This window comes from Choloepus didactylus, chromosome 18 (assembly GCF_015220235.1).
Source record: "Choloepus didactylus isolate mChoDid1 chromosome 18, mChoDid1.pri, whole genome shotgun sequence".
In the NCBI taxonomy this organism is placed as follows: Eukaryota; Metazoa; Chordata; class Mammalia; order Pilosa; family Megalonychidae; genus Choloepus; species Choloepus didactylus.
The window spans coordinates 47,406,778-47,431,346 of record NC_051324.1 but is presented as its reverse complement, the minus strand read 5'-3'; the positions used below and the strand labels follow the sequence as shown (position 1 = coordinate 47,431,346).

At 38.4% G+C, this 24,569-nt stretch overlaps 1 protein-coding gene and 1 long non-coding RNA gene across 3 annotated transcripts in view; one reads left to right on the top strand and one right to left on the bottom strand.

Moving 5' to 3' along the window:
• Positions 1-24,569, bottom strand: part of SKAP1 (src kinase associated phosphoprotein 1) — a 294,181-nt gene that overhangs the window by 138,638 nt on the left and 130,974 nt on the right. The window lies entirely within an intron of this gene.
• On the top strand, positions 1,240-23,281 carry LOC119513249. The gene is made up of 3 exons (XR_005212590.1): positions 1,240-1,637; positions 22,411-22,469; positions 22,842-23,281. It is a non-coding gene; the product is annotated as an uncharacterized LOC119513249 (long non-coding RNA).

Here is a 24,569-nt window from a genome sequence, read left to right as displayed (position 1 = left end):
TGAGGCAACACTTCTTTAAACCTAAAGATTTTGCAGAAGAGTGTCATTGCAAACTATAAACCACTTTAAGATTCTTGGCCTAGAGAAGTCTCTTGTGTATTACATGGATTTAGACAAACAAAACAAAACAAAACAAAAAAAATCGGGGCAAGTTCATTATTCTAACTTGAAAAGATATGTCCTAAAACTTAATTAAGGACTCAAACTTAAGAAAGTCACATTCAGAAAAATCTACATTTGTGTTAGAAGTGTAAAATCAATGTAGTTTTCAATTTCATACAGTAATACCTGTACTCTTTAAATTGAATATTTTACAAATATGTTTCCTAAGAGTTGTGTAAATTATTTTCTTTATGTATTGTATATATTATAAATAAAGAGATTTGTGTTTAATAAGTAAGTATATATATAATGCTCAAACATTTTCACTATGATAGTTCTGCAAAAAAGCTAAGGACATTTTTCTGTGCACTTCAGAACTATGTGTGGCAAGCAATTATCAGGAGTAACACATATGCCAATTTTTGAGTATAGTTATTGTTCCTAGACATTATTAAAAAATTACTCCACAAAGATGATAAAAGGTAGATTAATCACCTAAACACCTATCAATTGAGATTTAAGATCATAGATAGTCCCTTCACTCACCCTGTTGTCTCACACAGAGTTGACTGCCCACATATCATATCCCAGTGTGTATGAGGTACCCACCATGGTTCAGAGTTAATATTGGGAATTTGGGTTACAAGGTTTACAAGAAGTCAGATTTTAAAACATAATAGTGTCTATGACACTATCCTAATGATGCTAATGCTTTCTTTTCTTTAAAATAATCCTTTATGTTAGGAGTGAGCCAAGTAAAGAGGGAACGTGGAGTCAGTTTGAAATCTACTTTGGGGCTCACCTCAACTGGCTGAACAGGGAACACTGTGACAGTGACATTCACAGCGGCTTCGCTGCTGGGTATTGCTATAATTTGCTCTCTCTGATTGTCCCTTTAAACGAAAAGCTCTGCACTCAGCATGCAAAGAAGTTAGAAGTGGGGGAAGGAGGGGACACCACACTTATAAGAGGAGAGAGAGGGAAAAACTGCAGATCAATCATTTATAATTAACAAAAATCCGATTGGTGCTTTAAATAGAGATCAATGTGTTCCAGGCTGTCTGGATTGTGGGGATGTATTCACCTTCTCGTAACTCTCCAAGCAAGCTGTCACACCTACAGAATCACCATTTGTTTTCTTAACAAAGCTTCAGGGGGCGCCAGGCTCTCATTGAAATTTCATTAATCTAATGGAGTAAAGTCCTATAGAAAAAAAATCAAATTCTCGTTGGACGAGATGCTACCTGGGAAAGATAACCTCTGTTTGAACTCTCAGACTCGGATCGCTCTGCTATTAGTCTGAGGAAACAGACAGCAACAACGCTGATTACAGCCACCGGCCTCAACAATTTTTTTTTCTAACTAGCAATTTCGAGTGCAAGTGCCACAGTGTCAGCTAAAGAAACACAACTGCAAGTTTTCTGCAGAGCGAAATGGTTCTGAAATGTCACTGAATAGCTCACAAAGGACGCCAATCTACGACAACAGAGACATAAGCATATAGGAGAAAGGGCCCACACATCCTCCTTTCAAAGGTATGTTGTTTACATGCATGCGATTTGTGAAACCCATAGTTGTTCAATTCAGGGTTTTCACAGAACTCTAGACCAAAATCTATTTAGAAAGCAACGGCAAGATTCTCCAAAAGTCATGGAATTTGGGGTGTGGGGAGATGATGAATGTTATACACATAAAGAGATGTCCTACGTAGTAGATTGTGGTCTTCAAGTTTCCAAAACATCAATTATAACTATTACTAGGTGATCATATTTCACCATTGCCTCCAAGTAATTTGATTCACAGTTTATAAAAGTGGCCCAAATGTGTACATGTTAATATGCAGTAACAATAGCACCTCTGAGAGGAAAATGTGAAATGCTGATTCCTCAAAATTCTTTCTGGAAATGTCCCCACGGCTCATGTGACACTTGCATGGCAAGGGTAATGAATGGTAGGAACGTACAGGGTAAAAGGGCCAATGTGACTAAGGTTGTATCTATGCCAAACTAAAATAACTCTCTGTGCTTACATTTTCCCTACTTAAATGCCTACTTTAAAAATTCAAAATGACTAACAGACGACTGATTTAAAGCACCCTGTAGAAGAGCCAAAATAAAAAAAAAGAAAAAAAAAAGAAAAAGAAAATGAAACAACCTGTAGGAAGCCCTCTGTCAGGTTTCTATGTGATCATTATTCTTTGCAAGAAGCAACTGGGCAAAGGGAAGTTGACTTCAATCAGGCAAGATCACAGTCAAGTTCAGCACTGCTTCCTGATTCCACAGACTCCTAAATTTAGAAGTGAATGTGCAAACCTTACTCTTGTTAAAGGAGAAAACTAATCCTACTTTAAGCTGTAAAAGAAACTAGTAACTTAGATGAAACTGCAACTTGTTTTTTTTTAAGTCAGGGATCTAAAAATCGTGGCATGTAATAAGGAGAAAAAAACAATACTTTGACAAAAGAAAAGGAAGATCATGGCATCCTAGATAAGGGATTAAAATAATTGAACAAATACCAAGTCCATCTTTAAGATAATACTTTTCTTTTACAATAAACTTGCTGTTTTTCACCAGGTCACATAAAGCTTGCTAAAAGTCAGGAAATGCCTTCTGTTTCCAAAGCGTCTCACACAAGTGAGTCATTTCCTATATACAAATATATTTTTCCCCTCTCTGTTTACAGATAAATATTTTTCTACCTGGAATAGATTTAATATTTTTTCTTCTGGTCTAAATTTTTCCATAAGGATCTAGTTTATTTTCATATGTAATTCCTTTAATTTCCTGCTGGAGATCCACCTGTAGAATTATACTACCTGCTATCCATCTATATCCTGTTCAAAGATGCTACTGAAAGAATATCATTTTTTTATTCTGTACAATAGGAAAATGGGTAAATAACGTATTTATATGTCTATGTTTGTGAACTGTTTATACAAACATATATGTAAATCTATACACAACAAAAAGTTAGTTTACTCAAGTTTAAGATTATTAAAATTGATCCTGGGAACAAAATAATACACCTTTTCTAGGCATTCATCCCTACTATAGAGACAGAGAAAGAAAGACTGTGAGAGGGAGACACACACATTCAGATGAGCCTTCAGGGAATTGTATGAACTTTTGAACCAGAGGCGGCGAGTCAGAGCCCAGCCTGTTCCCACTTTAATAAACGTTTTTTTTCTTCAATTAATTAAGGTTTGGAAAGAAAAAAAACACAGAAGAGAAGTAATTTAGCATACAACGCATACTTTACAGATGGATCCTACCTTCGGATGCTTATTAAATCTATGCATGATTGCGCTGGAGAAAATTAATTGCATTGTTTCTCACTATTCAAAAGGGGGTTGCAAACAGCTCAAAAATAAAAAGGAAAATGAAACAAGATTGTTGTTGTTGTTGTTTAAAAACAGCAACAGTATAAAAGGAATACTTTCAAAAAGCTAAAACAAATATCATCCACAATTGTACAAGAGCATTTTTAAAAAATTTGTTATTTCAAAATACTATGTATGCCACCAGAATAGATAAATCTGTTTTAAGTTTACAAATATTCTGATCTAACTAAAATTTCGTACTTAGTGGTGTTTAAACTATTTAATTAAGTCATGAGGTTTTGTTCAAATCCTGCAGTAAGGAAGGATTTACGTGAGCAGCTGGGAGCCTACTGACACACATCCACTGTATCTTGGTTGGCTGGCGTTCTCTTCATTCCAGTCTTTGGTAAAAGTAACCACTTACTAAATTTTTTGGAGAAAAATATAAAATATTACTATAAAAATATCCAAAACATAGGTAATTATTTGCATTTTATTGCTTTAATTTTTTTAAAAAAGAACAGCAGCTTCAGGAACTCAAGCCATTTTGCCTTTTCTGAAGGCCTGCTAGTGGAAGTTGAACTGTAACCTCTCTTAGACTGTCCTGAAAATGACCTTCATCAAACTTGAAAGGATCACTCTCTTTCTAAGGAGTTAGAAGAACCATTAATTTTCCTTAACTCACTCACTTTCGATTTAAAAAAAGTTACTTCATTATAGGTGCCCATTATGGTGTGAACTCTCCCTGTTGTTGACTGACTAAAAACATTTCACTTAAAAACACTAAACTTATTTCAATCCATTATCCCAGTAGAAGGTGGTTTTATTTTATTTGTCCCTCCACTCCTTATCTATAAATCAGTCTTTCTCATCTCTGGTTAACATATATAACTATTTTAAAATATTTATTATGATACAAATTTTTCTAAGAGTGACAAACTAAGCATGTCTCATAAATAAATGGCTGTCCTATGTACAACAGATTTTATAAGATATGGGTAAAATTATGGATATATTAACATCAGGATTTATTTATATAGTGCCTTTCATCTGCAGGTGTTAAAGAACAACATAAATGACCCCTTAAATAGTTACAGATATTATCATTCTTTGTTAGGAATGGGGAAAAACAATATCATATGGTGAAACAGACAGAGCAAAACTCCTAAGACAAGTATGTGACTTCTGTTCCTTTGCCCTACCTTTTAAAAAATCAGACCTACCACCCTATAAGAACATCAACCAATTAAGAGTAGGGTCTCATCAACCATCAAAAACATATCTCGTCAGTCCAGGTACTACTCAAAAGGGAAAACTCCATATTGCTATGAGAAACTCAAGTCAAAACCAAGCCATTGCCTTGTGCTCTGACAGTTCTTCTAAATGTGACATAAAACGTGTAGCTCCTATTTTATTGGCTACTAAGGAGAACAAATAGGAATATATGTTGTTGGAGCTATAGTGCTTTATACCATTACAAAGGACAATTTAACTAAAGTGTTGAGACAGTGCCAGCTTCAGAAATGTTGGCAGTAATATCTTAGCCCACACTGATAGGTGTGAAATGCCTGAATGATGTAGGTGGGGAAATGTCCAAGAAGGGAGATTCCTTAATTCAAGACACCTGAACCTATCTCTCTGCCCTAGAAAGATCTCTTCTGTTTGCTGTGCTACAGTCTTAGGCAGCCAACCCCAAAGGACTAAGTGCAGGCTATAACTCCACATTTGACCTGTCCCTCCAGTTCAGATTCTCTCAGATATTCCAACATTTACTTTATAAGTTTCCTTTGTAGTTGACACAATCCTTCCCAAGCCCAATGTAGAGTCTTACAAATGAAATTCCTATATGTCATCCCTGGCTACTGGCCGTCTAAAGTCTTAGCACTTCCTCCATAAAGAGCATATCACATTAGGGTATTTTATAATCTTTCCACAGGAGTTCCAGAATGAGCACTGACGGGTAACTAGGCAGAAGTTGCTGGCATAGCAGTTTGGGTAGCATGGGTGACTCAGGCTCTGCTTTTACCAACTTTGATTGAACATATGGAAGGGGTTACCAAAACCAAGATACCAAAAGCGCAAAATAATTCTAGGAAAACAGATGATTAAATTCACTTTCAGGAGTCCAAGAGTTTAGAATAAGACTCAGATTTTGAAATACCCACTGTAAAAATAAGATTAGTTAGAAAATAAAATTATAAAACCTCTTAGTTTATTTAGTCTTTATTTGCTATTTCTTACACTTCTTAAAATGAGTGCACTATTCTCTTGGAGCAAAGAGCTCACTTACTACTGAGGAATTAACTTCAAGATCGTATACCTTGATTTAGCAAATCCCCGTATTCATTTATTATATGAAATCCTGCTTTCCTGAAACAGTTAAATTCCCTCTATAAGGTAAAGAGCTTAATCACTCTGGGATGAGATATTTTTTCTATTTTCCAATGCAATTACTCTTTGTCTTAAATCTAATTGAATTCACTTTCCATGTTAGTGAGGGAGGAAGGGGGAGGGGAAGAGGGAAGGAGAGATGCAGCATATGTTAGAAGACAAATAGTGTAAACTGCAGACTTTCAATATGGTGGGATTTTTTAAAGACAAAAATGTGATCTGATGAAAATGTTTAAATATTTAGTGGTAAGGTGGTGACAGGCAAGGGAGAGGTTGGCCATTAGAAACTGGATTTTGTATATGGAGAACATCAGGGACACTGCATAAGAAGCTTTCATATTTATAATTTATAAATCATCTTGGGATTATTTGGATGAAAAGCACCATATAAATATAAGCATTTTCATTTTATGTGGGTGATCACAGATTGTTGGCATCTCAACAGAAACCATATTTCAGCAGTCAAAGGGACATAAACCCTTATGTGGATTTATCTGGCTTTCCTGACATTTTCTCTTCCCTGAGCTGTGAGATACACAATGGAACATACCCTTGTTGGCTAACTCCTTTCCTTTTTCTAAAGTTCCTGTCTCTTCCGTTTGTCTTTGTGGCAGTATACTGTCCAGCATTTGGCTTTATACTCGTAAGCTATACCACTGAAGGAAGTAAACATATGTCTTGGATTTATCTTGTATAGTATTTTCCACCCTCAGTATTTCCAGTGTCTAAGGGAGACAAACCACCAGGTATCTTCAAAGCATGAGGGCCGCAGAGGGAGTTACTCGGGGTGGGGGGTGGGGGAGCTGTCACTCTTGGGCACATTAAGAAACACTGAAGAACAAGAGACAGCTATTATCTCAAGGTTCTTTGAAGGTTCTTCAGGATCTGACAAATATATATATATATGTATAATTTGAAAGTCTGGGCCACATAATCATATTTTTGGTTCAATTTGATAAACACTGAATATCTAATATGTGCTGAAACGTGTGAGAAATATAAAAGTAGTTAAAATACAACACTGGCTCTTTGGGAGCTCATAATCCACTGGACAAGGAAGCATATATAAGTAATATAATGCAATGCAAATGATGATAACCACTATAATAGAGGTATAATCAAGAAGGATGGAAGACTGGGAGAGGGAGAGGTTAAGGCATCCAGAAAGGCATGTAGAAAAGACAGAGTATGAGCAGGACCATAAAGGATGAGTGGAACCTGGGAGGGTGGAAAGGATGGGAAAGACATTCCAGGTGGAAGGCACAGGGCTGGGTTTAGGGAATGATGAATAATGTCACAGATGGAGTTTGGGGCATGAGTTTCAAATTTGGGTAGTGGGGTAGGTTCAGAAATATAACTCTCATTTCAGATCATGGTTTCAAATCCTCTTCTACAATAAGCTGAGACCATGAAGCTGAAGTATAATGAGACGACAGTTCTTAACTATGAGTGTTCCTAGCCTGTTACCTCCTCTGTGTGAGCAAGAGGTTCTGGCTTCACCTGTTTGGTTCTTCCTCAGGCCTGTCCTCATCAAGAGGGCTCTGCCATAGTCAAACAAGTGTCTCGGCCTTTTGTCGTGCATTAAAGGGAGAAAGAGAAGAAAGGAACTCGAAAGGACAAAAGCCACTCAGATAGTCAGGACTGAGAGCATAGAGGCACTCCCCACTCCATACTGTCAGGGGTTTAAATAGGTGGGGCAGAATGGCATAAGTGTGTACACCAGAGAGTTCTGGGGCAGGAGAGGGGGAGATTCTGGAAAATTGTGGGGATTTCAAGAACAGGAGGGGAAAGCTGCCTTGTAAAATATAATTAGACCCTCTTCAGGAATTTTTGGAGGACTGAAATGCCTACTCTTATTGTGCTTCTGTGAAGATGACACCTCTTCAGGACTGGGTCCTGGTGTAACTGGGGATAGATAAGCAAGATGAAGGTTGACTCCGCATAGGACCTTATGTGATTTTCCATGAACTGGAGGCTATAGCTCACATTATTTTGAGAAAGAGTGATGAGGGTTGAGCCTAGAAATGAAATGTATCAGAACCTTCCTTTACTATTTCATTCCTCTATTAATTCTCCATATATTGTTTAATGGTGAATAGATTGAGATGGTTCTGGTTGCACAGTAATACTGCTCAGCAGTAATTCCTCTTTTCTTCTCTCTTTATTTCTACAGTGGCTGCCCTGAACTTCTACTCTCCATCCTTCCTAAGCCCTGGGCCAGTCTCTACACCACTCTCTTTACTCTAGGCAAATGGCTTTGCCCTCTCTTCCTTTCAAGCAAAAATATCTCTGCATCTTTAACCCCCTCTATCTTTTCACTCCTTTCTCCAAGGAGTGCCTTCCCTTTTAGCTGAGGCTGATCTCTGAATAGTATTATCTGACCTCTTCTACATTTTCCAGGATCTCATTCCATCCATTATCTCCTATTTTTAAACTGGTTCTTTTTCATCTGCTGGAAAATCAGCTCAGATCTACCTTCTCCTAAAACTACAACAACAACAACAACAAAACCCCCCCCCAAAAAAACAAAACAACCAAAACACATTCCTCTTCCCTACTATTCCTTATCTCTCCCCTCTTTACCAACCAACTTTTTAAAAGTAGCAGCATACACCTACAGCCTCTATTTTTTTCACTATGCACTCATGCCTGAACCCCTGGAATCAGGCTTCTAATTTTAATTTCAAAAGATTAGCAAAACCTTCTTGTTAGATTCCCCTCTATTCCCATCATCTACCCCCTGCCCCATACCCAATAAATTATAATCATGAAGGGGGATTGCCTTATCTTATAGCCCATCAACATCTAGCATTATACCTTGCACATGGTAGAGACTCGAAGACTATTTAAATCTAATCAGGATTTCGTCAACCTTCCTACTGTCCCCATGGCTCCTGATCTTCCTCCACCAACTTAGGAACTTAGCAATGGTCTTGGATGCTACAGCTGATACAAGGCATGGGGCTTTCCATATGGAGTCTAGAGAATTAGGAGACATCTTACCCTTGGCTGTAGATAACAAAATGATTTAAATATTCTCCTTTATCAGAAATTATGGTGAAGATTCTGTTATTTAGATTTTGTGCTAAAATTGTAAGAAACCAACAACAAATATTCATCATGGAATGTATATCATATTGATCAATGGTGGTGATCAACAACTCAAAAATGAAGATTCCAAATATATGCTGACTTGCCAAACTTATCAAGTGAACCTCTAGCTGATCCAATGTAAATTTATATTATTGTAATACCTTATATTCTTAAGGAAACTACATTTCTTGAGCATTTTCTCAGAAAGTTCCACAGGTGGTTGAGACATAAGATATACTAAACTATATCCAGGAATTGAGCCAGTCACTACCAATGGGGAATCTTTATATTGACATGGCATGTTTAATAAATATGCTTTTTTCTCTGCAGAGGGTAGAAAAACACATTCTTACTTCAAATCCAAATGCTTAAGCATAATCAATGGGATACAGGGACACTTTTTTACTCCAATGATGCACTTGGGTGTCTTATATTGCTGTGGAATTTCACTAAGAGGAAGTGTAAGTCCCTTCTCCCATCTCTCACACACCCCACCATTTCACTGAGAACCTTTAGCGACAAACAGCTCAAGTGCCACGCAACTTCTTTCACACGTATGCACGTTGAAGTTATTCTGCCACTTCCCTACCTTACATTGCTGCCCTCCTTTTCAAAAGCAATGGTGAAATGCCCAAGGAAACCTACATTATTGCCTTTTACAGTTGTTTACTTGCAGTTTTCTTTTATAATGAGTCTACCCAACAAAAATGTAAAGAATCCACGAGGTTTTGCAAGGTATTCTAACGCTCAGTTAAAATCCATCCATTTTGTCACTGTTTGGCTCAGCAGTTCAATCAACAAATACTCTGGGAGCACTTACCCCTGACAGACATTGTGCTAGGCTTTCAAGGAGCCAGAGTCAATGGTGGTGATTAACAACTCAAAAATAAACATTTCAATACATGACTTCCAATACATGCTGATTTGTAAACATGAAATTTCAGTATAATGTGGAAAGTGATCTGAAGAAGTCAAATCCCAGGGTGAAAATGAGCGAACTATGTTTGGGGCAATTCTTTGTATTAGGATAGAATTTATTTAAAATTTTTAAAGATTACTTAAATCTTTAAGAAAGCAAAGAAGTGCAAACTAAAAGAAGAAAAACATATTGGCTACCCTAGTTACTGAACAATTTTTCTCATAAACAAAGTTCTTCAAAGACAGTGAACTTTTTTATACAATAGCAGTAGGAGCAGAGAAACATTAGAGTTTCACTTCACTAGCAACTTTAAATTCATCTTTGATTATGCTAAGATCTTCTCTGGTGATGGGTCATCCAGTGACACTGTACTATGATACTGCTGTAGGCAAGAGGGTCTCCTTGTTACAATATATTTTTTTTTCTTTTTAAAGCTCTCTTTTCACAGATATTCTTACTCAAATCATAGTTTATCTCAACCCTTCCAAATAACCTGTAAAAAGTCTTTCTTTTTTTTAACTTTTTATTTTGAAATACTTTCAAATTTACAGGACAGTTACAAAAATAACACAAACCCCAATCAGAGAACTCCAACATACCTCTACCCACCCGCTCCCAGATACCCAGACCCACCAATGTTAACATTTTGCCACATTTGTCATATCATACTCTCTACCATCTGTCTGTCTGTCTATCTTTCAATCCATTTTCTGAACTCTTGAGTGTAGGTGTATACATCATGCTCCTTGGACACTTAATACTGTCATGCACATTTCCTAGGAAGAAGGATATTAACTTATGCAACCATCTTAAGTGTAGCTATCAAGTTCAAGAAATTTAACATTGATATAAAGCTTACAGTCTACATTAAAATGTTTTCATATGTCCCAATAATGCCCCTTTGAGCTTTTTCTCTTCCTCTGCTAGATCTCATCCAGGATCATGTATTACATTTAATTGTCATTGTCTCTTTAGTTGCTCTTTTTTAAAAAAATCATGAGAACATATACATAAAATAAACGTTCCCATCTCAACCATTCCCAAGCATACTGTTTGATGGGATTAATCACATTCACAAAATTGCAGTCTCCTCACCACCCTCCATTACTAAAACCTCCCCATCTCCAAACAGAAACTCTACACCCATTATGCTTATGCACCCTATTCCCCACGCCCCCTGTCCCTGGCAACCTGTACTCTTTCTTTCTCTTTGAGATTGCACATTCTCCAATATTTTCTTTGTAGTTAACATGGCGGTGACATTTAACACCCTAGATCTACAAAAATCTTGTCTTCTTTGATACCAACTTAACTTCAATAGTATACACAAACTATGTTCCTATATCCCTTCCACCCCCTCACCTTTATGTAATTCTTATCAAAAATTACATGTTTATATAATCACTGATTTATCATTACATTTTATGCATTTGCCTTCTAGATCCTATAGTAAGTAAAAGGTGGAGTTACAAACCAAAAATGGAATAGTACTGGCATTTATATTTACCCCTGTCCATACCCTCACTGGAGATCTTTATTTCTTCATGGAGCTTCAATCTATTGTCTATTGTCTTTTTCTTTCAACCTGCAGAACTCTCTTTAGCATCTCTTGAAGGGCTGATCTAGAGATGATGAACTCCCTCAGCTTTTGTTTATCTGGGAATGTCTAAATCTCTCCCTCATTTTTTTTTAATTGAGATTGTTCACATACCAATTATCCAAAGATTCAAAGTGTACAATCAATTGTCCATAGTACCATCATACAACTGTGCATCCATCACCACAATTAATTTTTGTTCAATTTTTAGAACATTTTCATTACTCCAGAAAAGAATTAAAGACAAAAAAAGGAAACTCAAATCTGCCCATACCCCTAACCAACCCCCCTCCATTGTTGACTCATAGTACTGGTATAGAACATTTGTTACTGTTGATGATAGAATGTTAAAATACTACCAACTGTAGTATATAGTTTGCAATAGGTATATTTTTTCCTATATGCCCCTCTATTATTAACTTCTATTTATAGAGTCATACATTTGTTCTGGTTCATGAAAGAGATTTCTGATATTTGTACAGTTAATCATGGACATTGCCCACCAAAAGATTCACTGTTTTATACATTCCCATCTTTAAACCTCCAACTTTCCTTCTGGTGACATATGTGACTCTGAGCTTCCCCTTTCCACCACATTCATTCACCATTCAGCACTGTTAGTTATTCTCACAATGTGCTACCATCACCTCTGTTCATTTCCAAACAATTACATTCCAACCTAGTTGAACATTCTCCTCATAATAAGAAACCGCTCCCCATTCTTTAGCCTCAGTTCTATATTCTGTAACTTGTATTTCATGTCTATGAGTTTACATATTATAACTAGGTCATATCAGTGAGACCCTGCAATATTTGTCCTTATGTGTCTAACTTATTTCATTCAATATAGTGCCCTCAAGTTTTCATCATCAACCCATTTTTTTAAGACAGTTTTGTTCACACACCATACACTCCATCCTAAGTAAACACTCGATAGTTCCCTGTTTAGTCACATATTTATGTACTCCCACCTTCACCACTATTTACATAAGGATATCTCCATTTCTTCCAGAAAGCAGGAAGAAGAGTCAAAGATGGTAGAGAGACAAAAGAAAAAGAAAAAAGAAAGAGAAAAAAACAAAAAAACACAAAACTCATACACACACACACACACACACACACACACACACACACCCCAAACATGACCACTAGGAAGCACCAAAAGGAAAGATAGCATTAAATTAAAGTAGAAGAAAGAGTCAGACAACATTACCAATGCCAAGAGTCCCATATCACTTCCTTATGACCCTCTCTTATATGCATTTAGCTTTGGTATATTGCCTTTGTTATATTAAAGGAAGAATACAATGTTTCTATTAATTATGGTCTCTAGTTTACATTGATTGTATTTTCCCCCCAATACCTCCCTATTTTTAATACCTTGCAAGATTGACATTTATTTGTTCTCCCTCATGAAAAAACACATTTGTACCTTTTATCACAATTGTTGAGCACTCTAGGTTTCACTGAGTTATACAGTCCCAGTCTTTATCTTTCCTCTTTCCTTCTGGTGTCCGACATGCTCCTAACCTTCCTCTTTCAACCATATTCATAGTTATCTTTATTCAGTGTACTTACATTGCTGTGCTACCATCATCCAAAATTGTGTTTCAGACCTCTCACTCCTGTCTTTTCTTATCTGTCTGTAGTGCTCCCTTTAGTATTTCCCATAGAGCAGGTTTCTTGTTCACAAATTCTGTCGTTGTCTGTCAGAGAATATTTTAAACTCTCACTCATGTTTGAAGGACAGTTTTGCCAGATATAGGATTCTTGGTTGGTGGTTTTTCTCTTTCAGTATCTTAAATATATCACCCCCCTTCCTTCTTGCCTCCATGGTTTCTACTGAGAAATCTGCACATAGTCTTATCAAGCTTCCTTTGTATGTGATGGATTTCTTTTCTCTTGCTGCTTTCAGGATTCTCTCTTTGTCTCTGATGTTTGATAATCCAATTATTAAGTGTCTTGGAGTAGGCCTATTGAGATCTATTCTGTTTGGGGTAAGCTGTGCTTCTTGGATCTGTAGTTTTATATCTTTCATAAGAGATGGGAAATTTTCATTGATTATTTCCTCTATTATTGCTTCCACTCCCTTTCCCTTTGCTTCTCCTTCTGGGACACCCATGACACATACATTTATGTGTTTCATGTTGTCATTGAATTCCCTGAAATGTTGCTCATATTTTTCCATTCTTTTTCCTATCTGTTCTTGTGTGTATAGGTTTTCAGGTGTCTTGTTCTCCAGTTCCTGAGTGTTTTCTTCTGCTTCTTTAGATCTGCTGTTGTATGTCTCCATTGTGTCTTTCATCTCTTGGGTTGTACTTTTCATTTCCATAGATTCTGCCAGTTGTTTTGTAGAACTTTTGATTTCTACCTTATATACACCCAGTGTTTTTTATAGCCTTCAGCTCTTTTGCCATATCTTCCCTAAACTTTTTTAATTGATTTAGCATTAGTTGATTTAATTCCTGTATCAAGGTTGAAGTGTAAGTTCCTTTGACTGGGCCATAATTTCATTTTCCTCAGCGTAGATTGCAGTTTTCTGTTGTCTAGGCATCTGGTTTCCTTGGTTATCCCAATCAGGTTTTCCCAGACCAGAACAGGCTCAGGTCCCAGAAGGAGGAAACATTCAGTATCTGGTTCCCCTGAGGGTGTGTCTTAGAAGATTGACACGTACTGTGAGGCCTCAAGCCACTGTGCTTTTTCCAACCTGCCCAGCAGATGGCGCCTGTCAGCCTATAGCTCCTGACTGGTGTAAGAAACTGTGGTCTGTGGCTGTTTACCCCCAGGCTCTGGGGTCTAGTTCTAAATGGAAGGCAGGTAGTAGAGCTGGGGACCACTTTTTTCCTTTTAGGGAAGAAACCCCCCTAGGGGATTTCATTTGCACTTAAATAGGTTCTTCATTTCTCTGACTCTGCTATCTCCACCCTTGTCTGGGTCAGAGTACTGCAAGCTGAAAATGGTTGAGGCTTTCTCCACTGAGCCTCTCAGGTTGAGAGAGAGAAAAAGGGACAGAACACCCCCTTTCAGGGTCAGTCCATGGCCCCCAGTTTCACCCATCAGCCAGAGATAGCACCTGGTCCTCTGGGCTCCCCCTCCCAAGACAGAGAAGTCCCCTGGCCCTTTAAAGTGAGTCATCACTAAAAGCCTCTGTCTGCTGATTGGGGATTTGCAGCTTGCGTTGAGCAGTCCATGTTTGCCAATTAAAACCCCAGTTGGAGCTGGACTGAGGTATATTCACTTGTTCAGAGATTGCTGCTTTCTATCACAGTGAGGCTTTGCCATTTGGGCTGCCATGGGAGAGGGGGCCCCCAGCTCAGGTCTGAAGTTTCTACTCACAGATTCCACACTGCAATCTCAGGCATTCCTCCCAGTTCAGGTTGATGCATAATGTGTTGACAGTCACAGTCGTTCCCCAGCAGTTATTCCAGATTATTTACTAGTTGTTCCTTGTTCTTTATTAGTTGCTCTGGGGGATTAAGTAACTCCCACCCCTTCCTTCTTCTTCCCTCTCTCTCACCCTCATTTTTGAAAGACATTTTTGCTGGATACAGAATTCTTGGTTGGCAATTTTTTGGTTTCAGCACTTTAAATATGTCATCCCTCTGCCTTCTAGCCTCCATTGTTCCTGATGAAAAATTAGCATTCACACTTATTGAGGCTCCCGTGTATGTGACACGTTGCTTCCCTCTGTGGCTTTCAGAATTCTGTTTGTCTTTGGCATTGGGCAGTTTGATTATAATATGCCACGGTGTGGCTCTATTTGGATTTATCCTGCTTGGAGTTCATTGAATGTCTTGGATGTCTATATTCATGTCTTTCATTAAATATGTGAGGTTCTCAGCCATTACTTCTTTGAATATTCTCTCTGACCCTTTCTCACTTTCTACTTCTGGAACTCTCACACCACATATTATTGATGGTGTCCCACAGGTTCCTCAGGCTGTATTCACTTTCATTCCTTCTTTCTTCTTACTGCTCCTCAGAATGAATGATTTTAATAGTCTTATCTCCAAGTTCTCTGATTCTTTCTTCTGCCACCTCCAATCAGCTGTTGAATCTCTCTAAAGAACTTTTAATTTTTATTTCTGTGGTCTTCAGCTCTCTCTGGTTCCTTTTCATAATTTCCATCTCTCTACTGATATTCTCTTTGTGTTCACCTATCATTTTCCTGACTTCCTTTAGTTCTTTGTCTATGTTTTCCTTTAGCTCTTTGAGCATATGCAAGACCATTTTTAAAAAGTCTTTGTTATGTCCCAGGTCTGCTCCTCCTCATTGATACTTTCTAATACTTTAATATTCTTTGCCTTGGCCATTGCTTCCTGTTTCTCAGTATGTTTTGTAGTCTTTTGTCAAAACCTGAACATTTTGATATTTTATTGTGTTATTGCTGGAGTTTAGACTTGGATGCATCTGTTCTTTAAACTTGTATCCAGCTAGTAGTACAACAGAGCTTTCCTTGAATGCCAGGAGGAGCTAGCCCTAGGAGGAGGAGGAGGAGGAGGAGGAGGGGGAGGAAGAAGAAGAAGAAGAGAAAAAGCGAACATGTTCCTTAGTCTTTGCCTCTGTGCAAGTGCTCTTCTTCACGGTTTATCCATGCAATGAGTTTAGAGAATAGCTCCAGGCCAAAGCACAGAGGTCTCCCTGGTCCTTTATGCACATGCATCTTGCCTTAGGCATGTCTGTGTGGCCCTAGGTATTCCCCATTTACACAGTTCAGAATGTCCCTCTTCCCTAGGAAACAGTTTCCTCACAGTCCTGGGAACTGCAGTAAATGTCCTATAGTCAGCAATCTCTTGCCCCAGGCAGCACAACTTTGCTGCTCTCTCACTGCATTCTGAAGGAGAGTTTGTTGAGCTGTCTTCTACACACAGGACAAGTTCTTGGATGGCAAGTCCCTCAGGCCATCACCAGAGTGGGCTATACATACATGCTCCCAGTACACACACAAGTGTTCCTCTGCTCCTTCTGGAATCAGGACCAGGGATCACACAGGGAGTGTGGGCTGGCTCTTGTGGTTGAATCTGTGAGGGTTGGGGGAAGACTTTAGCTAGGGTGCCATGCAACCCTACCACTTTTAAGTAGCCTTTTTCTTGATTCTGTGCTTACTCTGTTACTGCAGTCTTTTAAGAGTTTTCTGGAACTTTAAGATGTTTCTGCCAGTTCTTGCTAGTTGTTCAAAGCTTCTGTGGAGGGATGGAGCCCTGAAGTGTCTCACTCCGCCATCTTGATTACAGTGGGCTGTGTAAATAGTCTTCTACATGAACGCTTATATAATTTGTCAAATAATATTCTCTAGTCTCAGAAATATAAATAGATGAGCATTTTACTCTCAGAGAGCACTTTATTCACCTGGACTCACTACAGCTTTATGACCAAAGTTGTTGAGTGAATATTCTAAGACCATATTGAACACACACAGAGGAGGCAGACTTTCAAGTGACTTTTCCTTCTTGTACCTCCAATTTTGTAGCTATAGAAACGTCTTATGTCAAAAACTCTACATGTGCTAATAATCGTTTTGTGACAATATGTCTGTAAGAGAGTCTGCCTTGGGGGACATAACCTTTGAAAATTTGACTCCAGTGGTCATTTCAGAGAATGAAATGCAGTCCTTTAAATTTTTCATACCCAGGCCACATAGAAGGTTATTAGATAATAAGGGGATATTTTTTGTACTATCTCTGAAATAAATTGTCAATATTTGGGAAGCCATAAGGTATGCAATTCAAATTCAGGAGTTTGAATGTTAAGACAGTATTTGGGATAACATGTTGTGCCGGTTTGAGTGTATTGTGTCCCCCAAATGCCATTATCTTTGTGGTCTTGTGTGGGGCAGGCGTTTTGGTGATGGTTGGATTTGCTTGGAATGTGCCCCACCCAGCTGTGGGCAATGATTCTGATGAGATGTTCCCATGGAGGCATGGCCCCGCCCATTCAGGGTGGGCCTTTATTGGTGGAGCTATATAAATGAGCTGACTCGGGGGGAGGAAAGAGAGTGCAGCTGGGAGTGATATTTTGAAGAGAAGCAAGCTTGCTAGAAAGGAACGTCCTGGGAGAAAGCCGTTTTGAGGCCGGAGCTTTGGAGCAGATGCCAGCTGCCTTCCTAGCCAGCAGAGGTTTTCCGGATGCCATTGGCCATCCTCCGGTGAAAGTACCCGATTGCTGAGGTGTTACCTTGGATGCTTTGTGGCCTTAAGACTGTAACTGCGTAGTGAAATAAACCCCCGTTTTATAAAAGCCTATCCATCTCTGGTGTTTTGCATTCTGCAGCATTAGCAAACTAAGACAGATTTTGGTACCAGAGAAGTGGGGTGCTTTTGCTGCTGAGTTTGCAAATACCAAACATGTTGGAACGGCTTTTTAAATGGATAAGGGGGAGTTTCTGGAAGAGTTGTGAGGAGCTTGATAGAAAAGGCCAAAACTGCTTTAAAGAGACTGTTTGTGGAAATATGGACTCTAAAGATACTTCGGATGAGGCCTTGAACAGAGATGATCAATGTGTTGTTGTGAACTGGAAGAAAGGCGATCCTTGTTTTAAAGTGGCAGAGAATTTGGCAAAATTGAGTCCTGGTGTCAGATGGAAGGAAGAATCTGGAAGCAACAACCTGGAATACTTAGCTGAGGAGATCTCCAGACTACATGTGGAGGATGTATCCTGGCTTCTCCTTGCAGCTTATGGCAAAATGCGAGCAGAGAGAGATAAACTTAGAACTGAACTCTTGGGTTCAAAGAAACCAGAAGTTGATGGCTTGGAAAATTACAGGCTTCCAGGGGGTGGAATCCCAGAAGCTACAGCCCAACGTGAGGATGGAACCAAACATGGAACCCAGCCGCCATTTCAGTACAAGCCAGGATTGGAGATGGAATTATCCAGAAAGGATTTGTGGAAACTCCTATTGTCTGATGGCTTTGACCCCTGCATGCTTCATGCAAAGCCAACAGAATTTTTGTGAGACTGGAGGAGACAGACAAGGAACAAACTGAAGGAAAAATTTCTTCAAAGACAGAGCCATGGAGGTTGAGGTCTGGAGTCAAGAGGTCTCGGGCTGGGAGAGCAGAGCAGCCCACATGCATGGAAAGGGTGAGTTTGCCCTGGAGGTCGTGGGCGGGCTTTCCGCCTCGATGCTCTGGAAGAGTTTTGCCACCTCAGGTCCCAAAGAGGTTTGAGCACATTCCCAGGGAATTGGGGAGAGCCTGGCTGCCACCACACTGTTCTGAAGGGGTTGAGCGTGTGCCCTGGAGATGGAAGGGAATCCGGGAGCTGCCCCGATGTTTGAGGAGGGTGGGGCCGAGAAGGTGGTCTCCCCAATGTGTGGATATGTTGGAGCACTCACCCAAGCATTTGGAGAGGAAACAGCTGCCAGAAAGGCCCTTGGGAAGGGTTAGGCTCTCGCTCTCTCAAGCCCTAAGGATGCAACGTTGTTCTGTTAATGACTCTCAGACTTTGAAATCTAAGGGAGTTTGTCCCGTGGGTTTTAGGAACTGTTTTGCTCCTGTTAACCCTGTTTTCCTTCCTGTTTCTCCTTATGGCAATGGAAATGTTTATCCTATGAATGTCCCTCCTTTGTATATTGGAAGCATATAACTTGTTCTAAGTCCACAGATCCAAGGCTAAAGGAGAATTGTGCCTTAGGACCCACCACGCCTAAATTGATTTTGATGGGATTTTGTACTTAACTTTTGTTACTGAAATGATTTGAGTTTTTGTGGTATTGTGATGGAATGAATGTATTTTGTATTTGGAAAGATAATGTCATTTTGGGGTCCAGGGGGTGGAATGTGCCGGTTTGAGTGTACTGTGTCCCCCAAATGCCATTATCTTTGTAGTCTTGTGTGGGGCAGGCGTTTTGGTGATGGTTGGATTTGCTTGGAATGTGCCCCACCCAGCTGTGGGCAATGATTCTGATGAGATGTTCCCATGGAGGCATGGCCCCACCCATTCAGGGTGGGCCTTTATTGGTGGAGCTATATAAATGAGCTGACTCGGGGGGAGGAAAGAGAGTGCAGCTGGGAGTGATATTTTGAAGAGAAGCAAGCTTGCTAGAAAGGAACGTCCTGGGAGAAAGCCGTTTTGAGGCCGGAGCTTTGGAGCAGATGCCAGCTGCCTTCCTAGCTAGCAGAGGTTTTCCGGATGCCATTGGCCATCCTCCGGTGAAAGTACCCGATTGCTGAGGTGTTACCTTGGATGCTTTGTGGCCTTAAGACTGTAACTGTGTAGTGAAATAAACCCCCGTTTTATAAAAGCCTATCCATCTCTGGTGTTTTGCATTCTGCAGCATTAGCAAACTAGGACACATGTACTAGCATGAGATATGTGAGAGAATTTATATTTTGTTTTTATCACCTCATCTCAATAGACCCTAAGAAAAAAGAGGTAAACTCTAGAATGGCTGTGAGTTTTAAAACTAAAGGAAATTTTTTTCATTTATATTACTTTATTTTTAAGAAAGAGATGAGTTGCTACATTTATCATACTATCAAAGTATCATACCAACTAAAGCAATTACGATTTATGCATGTAGGCCCTTGCAAAACACTTATTTTATGTAACAATGAAATTTACAGAAATTTTTATATATGCTCCTTTTGGAAAATCAAACTTTCAGATGTAGATGAGGGAAAGAGAAGTGGCTATTCTGCCCATTGGGAAGGATTCCTATGAAGTTACAATAATGGCTAGAAGAACATAAAATAAAATAGATGAGTAAAAGAATAAAGGCCTGGGCAAATGTGGCAAAGTGTTGAAAGTTGGTGGATTTGGGTATCTGGGTGAGGGTTATGTTCGAGTTCTTGAAAAATTTTTTTGTATTATTTTTGTATCTGTCCTGTAAATTTGAAATTATTTCAAAATAAATTTTTAGAAAAGAAGACAAAAGGCCTGGGAGAAGGACAGGAGGTTCTTTATCTTCAGCTGCAGAAGATGATACAGAAGTTATAGAAGGTGGTGTAGAATTGTGTAGAAGATGGAGATTAGCTCATCCCTATTTCTAAAAAGAGAAGCAAAGGGGCTTTCACTGCATCATGAGGTACTCAGGCTAGATATTAGGTCTATCATCATGAGAAGTAACATCTATTAAATGAAATGACAGAAGAAAATGAAACCTTACGCAAAATACCAGTTAAATAGAGATGATTATTCATTCTTGAGAGATAGTAGGCTTGTTTTCCAAGGCAGCTTTCAATTCTTTAATTATATTACACAGTATTGAATCCAAAATGGTTACCCTACCTTTGGGAGTTAGAAAGTCATTTAATTGTTAAAATTTTGAACAGTGGCGATTTTACAGACCATCACCTTAGTCTGTATGTCAGGAGGCAACAGTGGATGACAACCAAATCTGACCCACCTTCTGTTTTGTGTATGGCCCACAAGCTTAGAAAGGTTTTTACATTTTTTTAATAGCTGGGGAAAAACAAAAATAATATTAATATTTCGTGACATGAAATATTACATGAAGTTCAAATTCCATTGTCTATAAAAAATGTTTTATTGAAACTCAGCTGCTTTTATTCATCTATATATTTTTCTACAGCAGCTAAGTTGAGTCATTGCAACAGAGACTGTATGGCCCACAAAGCCTAAAATGCTAGCTGGCCCTTTACAGACAAGGTTTGCTGACCTCTGGTGCAGTGGATAAATCACATAAGGTCTAAAGCTAAACTACCTGGATGTGATCCTGCAAAAGGTAGGGTGCCTCAGTTTTCTGATCTGTAAAGTGGGGATAATAATAGTACTCACCTAACAGGGTTGTGAGAATTAAATGATCATGCTGAGAACACTAGTGCCTGGTATAAAGTAAGAATTCAGTAAATATTAGATATTTTTTATTATTTCACATGAAGAAACTGGCCCAGAGGGATAGAGTGACTTCACAAGCTCACATAGTTTGCTAGAGGCTGACTAGAATTTCCTGATTCTCTTTGCACTCTACTGTGTTGACTTTTTTATTTTCAACATTGTCTGACAAAGAAAAACATTCTTATGATGTTTCTGTTGCTGTTTTTAAACTACCTCAAGGCAATACTAAACGAGAACCTCAGTTTCATCAGACCGGTCTCCTATCAATCCTGTTACCAATAGTTGCTCAAAGGCAACTGGTATAACTTTTGAGTTTTTCAAGTTTCTACCCCAAAGTTCTAGAAATGAAGATTTTCCTTATGTTTTCTAAAAAGGGCAATAGAATTCCCTACAACTCAAATTTGATGAGTCTGTTTTTTAAATATTTGCTGCACAGATATCAGAAACAAATAACAGAGGATGGTATAGATCCCAAGATACAAAAAGATAGTAGATGAGTTCATAAGAATTCAAGGATATTAGTTATTCCTGGTATAATGTAGCCCATTTTCTCTGGTCACTTTTCCTCCTTTTCAACCCTGGCAAATTACAATCCCAGGTTTTGCTTATTCAATGAAATCTGTTAAACCTAGAATGTCTGCTTATTGGACAGGGACAAAATTTTTCAAGGCTTTGTTCACAATAGGTATTTATTAAATCCACTCCCAAATGGTCACCCCATTGTGCCATGTTTTCTTGTCAGTTATTACACAATTTTAAACAATTATACATTTGTCACTGGTGTCTAATTGTTTCTCCTAGTTGTTGTTGTTGTTGTTGTTTCTCCAGGTAATATGTCCCATCTTGCAACAAGGCTGTAAATCCTTAAATCAGGGACACACCTTATTTTTTTAAAAAAAATCATCCCTCGGTACTTAGTTGAAGTTATTTAAAGAGTAGGAATTCAACAAATGCTTCTTGTACTAATAAATGAAGAACCATCCTATGAACAGAATTTTAACTTTAAAGAGGAGTAAATAACACCATTGGACTACCACCAAGATTGTGAAAACAATAATTTGTTAGTACACGGATTTAAAGATCAATCTTCCAAATTAAAACAAATCAGAAGTATGAAAATACCTTAATTAAAACAGAGAATACAACCAACCATATAAAGATTAACTCTAGACCCTTAATATGTCTTTCAGATGCATTAACTCTATGACATCGGAAAATGTTAGATGTGATGTGGATAATGCGGGCTTTGGTAAAACATTATCTAAGTATTTTTTTTTAATTCACCCATAAAGAATTATATTGAAATCCCACACAAGTGTAATTTTCATCTGCATGTATAACATACCTATAGTAGCATTACTTAATATATGAGTATGTGAAGGATATTTTATTATAATAGTAGACAATCAAACTGAATGTGTCCCAGGAAGGGGTCTTTTCCATTAACTTCTATAAAGGCTTTCATTTAAAACTTTCATTAACATCTGACAAGAAGCTGAAAAGCTTTGCTCTGAGCTTGGGTTGGGGCAAAATGCATTTTGGCAAAACTATTCCAAGATTACACTGACTGGCTATGCGAGAATATACTAATTTGTTTTGTTTTGTTTTGTTTTGTTTGGAGTGTGGAGAAAAGAGAGAGAAAGGGAGAGGAGAGTCATGGACCCTACTTTATGGTTGCCATGGATGCAAGGTCGGCCTTCCACACTTGGATCTACCAGCAGAGTTCAGACAGGTCAACGTGTGACTGGCTCAGGCTCTAGGGTTAAAAGTTCAAGCAGCGATGGAAAAACCAATATGTCCACGCAGAGTATGCTGTACAATTTATTTCAATTTACATCAAGCCATGCATATAAAATTTAGATAAATTCCATTCAAATCCGATTGTTGCCTGACACACAATGTATGCAAACAGATGTCTGTGGGGCTTTTTCTGTGCTTTAGAAAACAACATTAAATTTAAAAATATGTCTCTGGGATTTCTTTATTGAATTACAAAATGAACATAATTTTAACTTAAATGTTTTCATTCTTTCTTCCAATTTTTTTATGGGGGTCTTAATAATTTCTCAGTTCTCAATCTACTCTATGTCATATTAAAGGGGATAATGCATATTTACAACTACAGCTTCAGTATTATTGTAGTTATAGATTCTATTTATATCCCTTACCCCTTTCCACAAATCTTTAGTGATTGATATTTCTGAATTATTTCAGGCTTCTACCCTCTCCTTTCATGCCTTCTCAGAACAGGGCAGGGGTCTTGAGGCTGCTGGGTCATCTTCCAGCCACAAGGTGGCTCCCCCCACCCCTTCTCTCGAGCGCACGGGATTATCTCTTTTGCTAAGTGCTCTGGACACACTAGGACTCAGAGGCTAATTATGACCCATAATTACCCTTATTTTCATTGTGAATTGAATGGATCACAACCCAGACCTTGGTACACTAAGATACAACACAAAATTGGTCTTTAAAAGAGGAGATGGGAAAAAACCTCACGTCCTGCCCAAGTTTCCCTTCACCTATCCTTCTAAGGAGGGTGCAACTGAGCTAACCTTAGAGGATATAAGGAAAATAATTATAAACACTGTGGAGGAGTCTAGCTTTGTTGCCAAAGAACAGAGACACAGATGAGACAAGGTTAAATTTTAAGAAAAATATACTGCTTATTCTCAAACTGGAGCCAGCCTTTGGAAGGGGAAAGGGTTTGGAATTTCTGATCTCGGACTTTCGCCACGAGTGAGTTTTCATGAGGCCCTTGCAGCACTTTCTTAGAAGGTCCATGCCATGTCACAGATGAAGAACAGTGATCGCAAATACCGCACAGCTTTAAAGGGAGCAGAAATGTTACATATTGCCTTCTCGCTATTTAGGAAACAATGAATATGTCGTAAATGTGATTTTTACAGAACACATTATAATTTTCTACAGATGAAACAGACAGAGACAAATCATTTGTTCAGTTACATGAAGAGTCTTTCCAAAAGTCTGAGCTCTAATTTCTTATATTTCCCCTTTTCTGATCAGGACAGAAGCTATTTGGGCAATTTTCATTTTCCTCATCTGTAAAATGGAGATAATAATAAGACCTCATGGGATTTCTTTGTGAAGATTAAATCAGTTAATACATGTAAAGTACTTACAACAGTCCTTGATACATACTAAAAGACAAATAAATTATTGTTAATTTATTTATTTGAACTCACTAGGTCCTTGTTTGAAAGCACTTTGTGACATAACCAGTTGAAAAAATTAACCAAATACTTTTTCTTTCACAGATTTAGTAAAGACATGGAGAGTATCATTTTCTAGAGTCTCAAAATCTCTGATCAGAGGTAACTATTGGTGTCTT